This window comes from Silene latifolia, chromosome 3 (assembly GCF_048544455.1).
Source record: "Silene latifolia isolate original U9 population chromosome 3, ASM4854445v1, whole genome shotgun sequence".
NCBI lineage: Eukaryota > Viridiplantae > Streptophyta > Magnoliopsida > Caryophyllales > Caryophyllaceae > Silene > Silene latifolia.
In genome coordinates, this window is record NC_133528.1 from 30,524,102 (window position 1) to 30,531,301 (window position 7,200).

The following is a 7,200-nucleotide window of genomic DNA, read 5'->3' on the forward strand; positions in this document are numbered from 1 at the left end:
AGCAACTGACAAAACTCCATATGAGATATGGAAAGGGAAAGTCCCGAATCTACGATACATGAAAGTATGGGGTTGTGATGGTTATGTCAAGAGCAAGTCTGACGATAAGCTTGCATCTCGTTCTGAAAAATGTATTTTTGTAGGCTATCCTAAGGAAACTTGTCGATATTACTTCTACAATAGTAGCGAGAACAGTGTTGGTGGCTCGTGAAGCTGTCTTTCTAGAAAAAAAGTTTATTTCTAGAAGACAGAGTGGGAGAAATTTTGAACTTGATTGAGTTCAAGAGCCACAAACTGATATGATAATACAGGAAGATGATCCTTCTACGTCTGAATCGGTTGTTGTTCCTTCTAAACCTAGGAGGTCAGAGAGGATTAGTCGCCAGCCTGATAGATACCTTGGTGTCATCGAGGAAGATGGTGACTATGCGGTTTTACTTTTGGAAAGTGATGAACCCAAGACCTACAAAGCAGCTATTATGAGTTCTGACTCTAAGCTATGGCTCGAGGCCATGCAATCCGAAATGGATTCCATGTACGATAATCAGGTATGGGACCTGGTTGACTTACCTAAAGATGTTCGACCTCTTCAGTGTAGGTGGATATTCAAGTGAAATGTTTTGGTTTTAAAATTTATTTAAAATGATTTTACAATTTAATCGGTAAAACGGCAATTTTTACGATTTAATTCTAAACCAAACCATAAAAATTGAAATAACTTAAAATTAAAATTTTGTACATTTTGGAAGAATTTCCAGGAGCTAAAAATTCAAAAATTTTGAGCCCAAAAATTAAATCAATATTTATTTGCAAAATAACCATTATTTACCAATTTTTATCAAATAAAAATTAATAAACTACCTAAATTAATCACAATAATTTAAATAATCTACTTATCTCATAAATAGAACATACATCTGGTTATTTCTATATAAATATGCATAAAATTAACATGCAACCAAATTTAATTAACTCTTAATTAATTTTAATGCATTTTTACTCAATTTAATTATGTCATTTTAAGTTATAAAAAGTGGAAAAATATAACAAAAATCAAATTTTCGTCCCATATCAATCTAAGACCATATTATATACATGCAAGACCATATTATGTGATAAAACCAATTTTAGTAACATAATATCAATTTTATTAATTTATCTCATAAATTACTAAAATCGTCTTAAGACAACATGCATGTATGTAGCAATGCTCTGATACCACTTGTTAGTTATTTAGACAAAATTAATACTCATCTTATGATATCAAAATTACAAATTAATTTTAGGTGGTCTAAATCTACATGCATGCAAAGCAAAATATAAATGAGATGGTACTAAACCATCTTAAGACAAAAATTCCTTACATTGTTATAAGGCAAAATGGGCACAACTCAAGGACTCCTTCCTTGATGTTGTTCTTGTTCTAATGCAATAAGGATGATCCTCCAACACCTTAATTACCAAAGTAGGTAATCTCCTAAGGTGGCACCCAAGATTAACCCAAAATACTACTAAAATACTAACTAGGTAAATGTAGTAGTAACCTTGTTTATTTGTATATTTGATGTAGTAATTAATATTATTACTTTGATAATATTATTAGTTGATATTTATATGTGTTTTTGGATAAAAAGATGAACAAAATAAGAAGGAAAAATGGTCTTTAATGGAGGAAAGGCAACCGCTTTTGGAGCCCTTAAAAAGACCAATTTTACTTCTAATTTTTCCAACTTGAAAAATGAAGTGAATAGTGGGGTATTTATAGCCAAATATGGGAACAAAAGGAAGTTGAATTTCCACTTAAAAGGACACTTGGTGTCCTATAACAAACCGGAACATTTGGACTGTATTTGGTCCATTTCGGTTTTCGATATTTGCCCCACAAATGCTTATAAGTATTATATTTAATTATCTTACATAATTAAATATTAATTTAATTATTTAACACTTAAATAATACAAATTAACTACCAATTAATACTTAACTATTAAGTAATTGATGCGTGTATTTTATATAAGGTTTTTACGTCATTTTTTACACGCATTTTTGTACTATTTTACGTGGCATTTATCTACAAATACCCCCGAATAGTCTACTTTGGTTTGTCTTGTGTAAATTGCAGGTATAGACCGAAGAGGAGATAAATCGAGCCCAAACTCGTCCCTTTTGCATTCATTTATGGACAAAAAGGAGCCGGAGCTTGGAATCTATCACTTTGAAGACGTGTGAGCTGATTTCGGAAGGTGTCGAAGTGCCTCGTGTTCTAATATAGCTCGATCGACCACTTTTCTAGTCAATCGAATGCTTTATACCATGAAGATCACTCGACCGAGTTGTTTATCTACTCGATCGAGCAGGCCACAATAAGGAGTTACTCGATGGAGTGTTATTTCTACTCGATCGAGGGGAATTTTGCTTAGTTTACTCGATCGAGCGGTTTTATTCCACTCGATCGAGTGGTTTGTCTTGTATTTGTATTTTTTCCGCCTATTTTCGTATGGGCTTTTGTAATTAAGCTTTGGATTAGGTTTAAGGGGTAGATTTTCGTGTGCTACTAAAAGGAGTAGACTGCGTAACTCTTCCTCACTTACCTCTCCTTGATCTGACTCATTGCTTCCCTCTTCTTTACTCTTTTCTACTCGGATTCGGATTTGTAATCGGTATTATTATTCCTTTTTAATTTCTTAATCATAATTTCTATTTGAATTCCTTCCTTTCTATTGTTACTTTCATTATTGCTTTATTCCATCTCTTTATTTTTAGGGTTATTTAATATAAATACTCTAAACTATAAGTGTCCTTCTCAAAATACTATGACCTATAAATTAACTATGAATATCACCGACTAATATACCATTTCCCCCATATTAGAATAAGTGGAAGGGTAACCTGTTTATCCGGTTACCTTTTGTTAAAAACACACAAATTAACCTATTTCCTTACTTCTTTCCACCTACCTTCATTACCTTTCTCTATCGTTCTTTCCCCTTTTCTTCTTTCTCTCCATTTTTCAATTGATTCTTCATCACCATTCCTCTCCTTATTCCTTCCTTACTATGGTCAGGACTAAACAATTAAGCAATCATCACTAATATCTATCATTAGTTCTGATTAATCATAGTATTATTATAAATCAAATTATATAAAAAGATTACTACAATAATGATGCACTAATTCAATCAAAATATATAAAAAGATTGAATATTTGAAGAATTTATGATATGAGTTTTCCACATCTGGCAAAGCACCAGCAGTTTGAACCCCATACATCCACCGTCTGCTACCACCACTTATCCCATAAACCCCCTTAAACACTCCCTCACGCCAAACAAAGCATTCAAGTGCACAACTCCCGCCGGATTCGATGGCTAATTAACTGACGGATTCAATAGAAACTTGAGCTTTGGCGGCGACATGTTTATGGACTTGGTCAGGTTTTGTTTTTGACGCGGTGTCTTGATTCTTGGAGGTCGCAATGGTAGGTTTTGGTAACGGATTCGAATTTGAGGGTAAGGCAATGGATTAACCCGCTTGAATCGCTACTTGTTGTAAGGGGGAAATGGGGATTTGGGGTGGATGATTGAGATGGGGACCGAAGGAAATTAGGATACGAGAGGATCAATTGAAAGTTTGGCAAAAACCAAAAGATTAATATGGAAGATTAGGATTAATATGTTTGATAAGTACGTCATTTTCATTAATTTTCCAAGCACTGGCCTTATTACCTCTCTTTGGATCAAATTTAGTGCAGCCCCAAACTACTTATATGGAAAGACCTGAAACCAATCTACTCTTTAACTCTTTTCAAAAAATTGCATTAAGGCGGTTCATCAGATTTAGTTTATTCTTCCTCATGTTCTTGAATTTTTCAGAACCCAAAAGGGGTACTTGTATAGTCAGATTGAGTTTCATTGCAATTTAAATTGGGATTAATGATGAGTTTGGTATGTGAATTAGGGATTTTTAAACAGTGATACGATTTGAAAATCGAATCAAATTGGATTTAGATTTGTAGAACCAGGTAAGTTAAAACTTGGAAAAATCTGTTGAGTCTTGGTTATAATTTATGAAGAAATTTAGAGAAAAGGAAATAGGAGAAATTTAAATTTTGTACTCCTTAAGATAAAAAAATAGAGAGGAGAAATTGGAGGTAGAAGATAATAAAATGGAATTGTGAAGGGAAGGAGATGAAGCTGTTAATTAAAAAAAAAAAAAAAAAAAAGCCACACATAAGGTTACCTGTTGTATCAGGTGAAGAAGAGGCGAATTCTATTATAAGAGAGGGGGTACATTAGTTGGTAATATTCATAGTTAATTCAAAGGTTGGAGTATTTTGAGAAGTACCCTCATAGGTCAGAGTATTTATATTAATTAACCCTTATTTTTATTATTATCATGTTTAATTCCGATTGTCTATATATTATTGTTGTTGAGTCAATAATGATGTGTAGCTAATTCCCTTTGCTAAGACTAGGGAATCCATGATTATGAAGGGATAGCAATTGAATTATTAGGTTAATGCTTGTGTAGTCTTTGTTGTTAATCGCTTCTATTAATTGTATCTGTCTAATTGAGTCGACGCAATTAGGCATTTATTCGTAGTAAACCTTGACCTGGACCGGAAGGTTGGAAAGGGTGAGACTCATAGCGAACACTAGGGCACCGTAGTGAGGGCGGAAGCTAAGCTATTTGTGCTTTAGGGTTAATTGAGACCGGAAGGAGATATTCACTGCTCCTTAGACCATATTTGCATTAACCTGAGACCTAGATTGCTTGACTGAATGATCATGGTGAACCGACTGTCTTAGCTGCTTTCTTCTTATTTGCTTAATCTTTATTCTCTTGCCTTTTTTCTCTTCCTTTACCTATTTAGTTTAGAAACCGAATTAAAACCCCCAAATTGGTTACCGTGACAGACTTAGACAAAGCTGACATTTTCCCATCTCCCTGTGGAGATCGACCCGACTTCCCTAGCTACATTAGTTAGAGCCAATTGGTTATTTTTGATAGGTATACGACTATCCTGTCAGTAATCATAAGATTATTTTATCAACATACAATGTGTCAATATTAACCCATTTAGCTAATTTTACAACCTCTTGTAAAATTTAATTGCTAACTTATTCCACCTCAATACATATACACATATCGTATAAAATTAATTAATTAACAATTAATTAATAAATTCTAATTTATTTATTTATTCTTTAATATCACATAATTAAATAATAAATCTCCTTGTCTCGAATTCGTAACCCGTCATAAATAATACATTTACGTGACTTATTAAAAGTCAAATAATACAAGGTATTAATTATCTCGTATCTCATACAAACAATTAATTCATTCTTTTTGGGCGTTATCCTATAGGAGTGACCTAAAGGGATCAGCTGATCACTGCCGTCACACGACAGTAATGTCAAACTCTAGTCAGCCAATCATTACCGATTACCAATGACCAGCTGAAAAACAAAAAGATAAATCACTGATATTCCTTTTACGAGATTTAATATATAAACGCACTAATTGTGGAGGACATTACTCCAACAAACATGGTAGGGGTTATTCACGTTTTAGTCATGCTCATTACCGTCTTAGTTTTGGCTTCAATTTCCGTCTTGAGTTTGGACAAAAATGGCGGCTAAAACTCTGTTTTGTACCGTGACTAGTACTGCATATTCATCTGTTTGGGAATGGTTTTGTTGCAGCCTTCGGACTGTTTTGGGACCTACGAAATGGAGGTTGTTTGGGGCCTGTGTTTAGGCTCGGTTTTATGCGTCTTATGGTTCTGTTTTTGGACTGATTTTGAGTCGGGATATGAAGTGGGGTGAAGGGTGATTGTGGGCAGTCGAGTAGTGTAACAACCCGGATTATAAAACAAAGGAAAAACATATGATATAAAGATATTATCAGAGTATGTGATAACAAATGGGTCTAGGTGGCGGAAACACCTGACCAAATCCGGATCGATACTAATCCAAAATCCAAACTAATACATTATTCAAAGAGTTCTTAAAACTTAAAAGAAAACTCCTATTTTATTATTAAGCTCGCTCCGCACATTCCCCAAGCAAGCATCAACCAGTCAACAACAATCTGAACAACCTGAGAATGGGGGTCGACAATTAGTCGGGAGTAACTAGATGCTTTCCAAGTCATGTTTACAACAATTGAATATAACTAACAATCATTAACAACTGAAATGTAAACCAGTAAACATGTGAGACCATCTATACTCATGAAAACCCAATACAACTTACCATGACTTAATCAACCTTAGACGAATGCAATCATGCAAACCTAGACCATATGCAACCACTAGACCATGAACATTTACATGACTAGTACCGACAAACAACCCACAATTACTTAAGGCACAAAGCTAGCATTAAAGCATAACAAATACGGTAACACACAATCCACATCAACTGAAGGCACAAAGCTAGCAATCAAGCGTAGCGAATAGAGTGAATGCCCGTTAGAGCATATAACCACTGCCTCTAACTTGCCAGAGCGTATAACCAATGCCTCTAGCTGATGGAGCGTATAACCACTGCCTCAATCGGTACTATGTATAGCGTATAACCACTACCTATATGTCTAAGACCTGGCCAGACTCTCGGTGTAATGACTGTACACCGAACGACACTCGGGGAACATAGCATATAGCCACTGCCTATGCCCAATCCCGAACATAGATCAAATAAATCCTGCATCGACGGGTGGCTTTGGTTCATTCCGATAGCACATAACCGTAACTACCGTAATCTATTAAAACTAGCCAACAACAAATGTACAATATAACCGATTGTACTAACATGCGTGAACAACATCACGACTCAACTCATAGGATAGTATAACTGACCATCCTACTTATCTTATGAACAAGAGTAACCAAAGATATATGAAAACACAACGTCCTATAATAACTGAACACAACACAACATGTGAACAAGTATAAGCAACCAATGTTATAGTAACTTTAACTATAACTTTAATATTTAACCATTCAATGTTATAGTAACCCTAACCATAATATGAACTCTGGATGCGAGGTTATAGTAACCTCGACTATAACTTCAACATATATAACTTGAAGTTATACTTACCTCAACAATAACCTTGGCACGTAACTCAAAGTTATACTAGTTCCAACTATAACCTTGAGCCATAAATCTCAGGGTATGTTAGTTTCAGCTA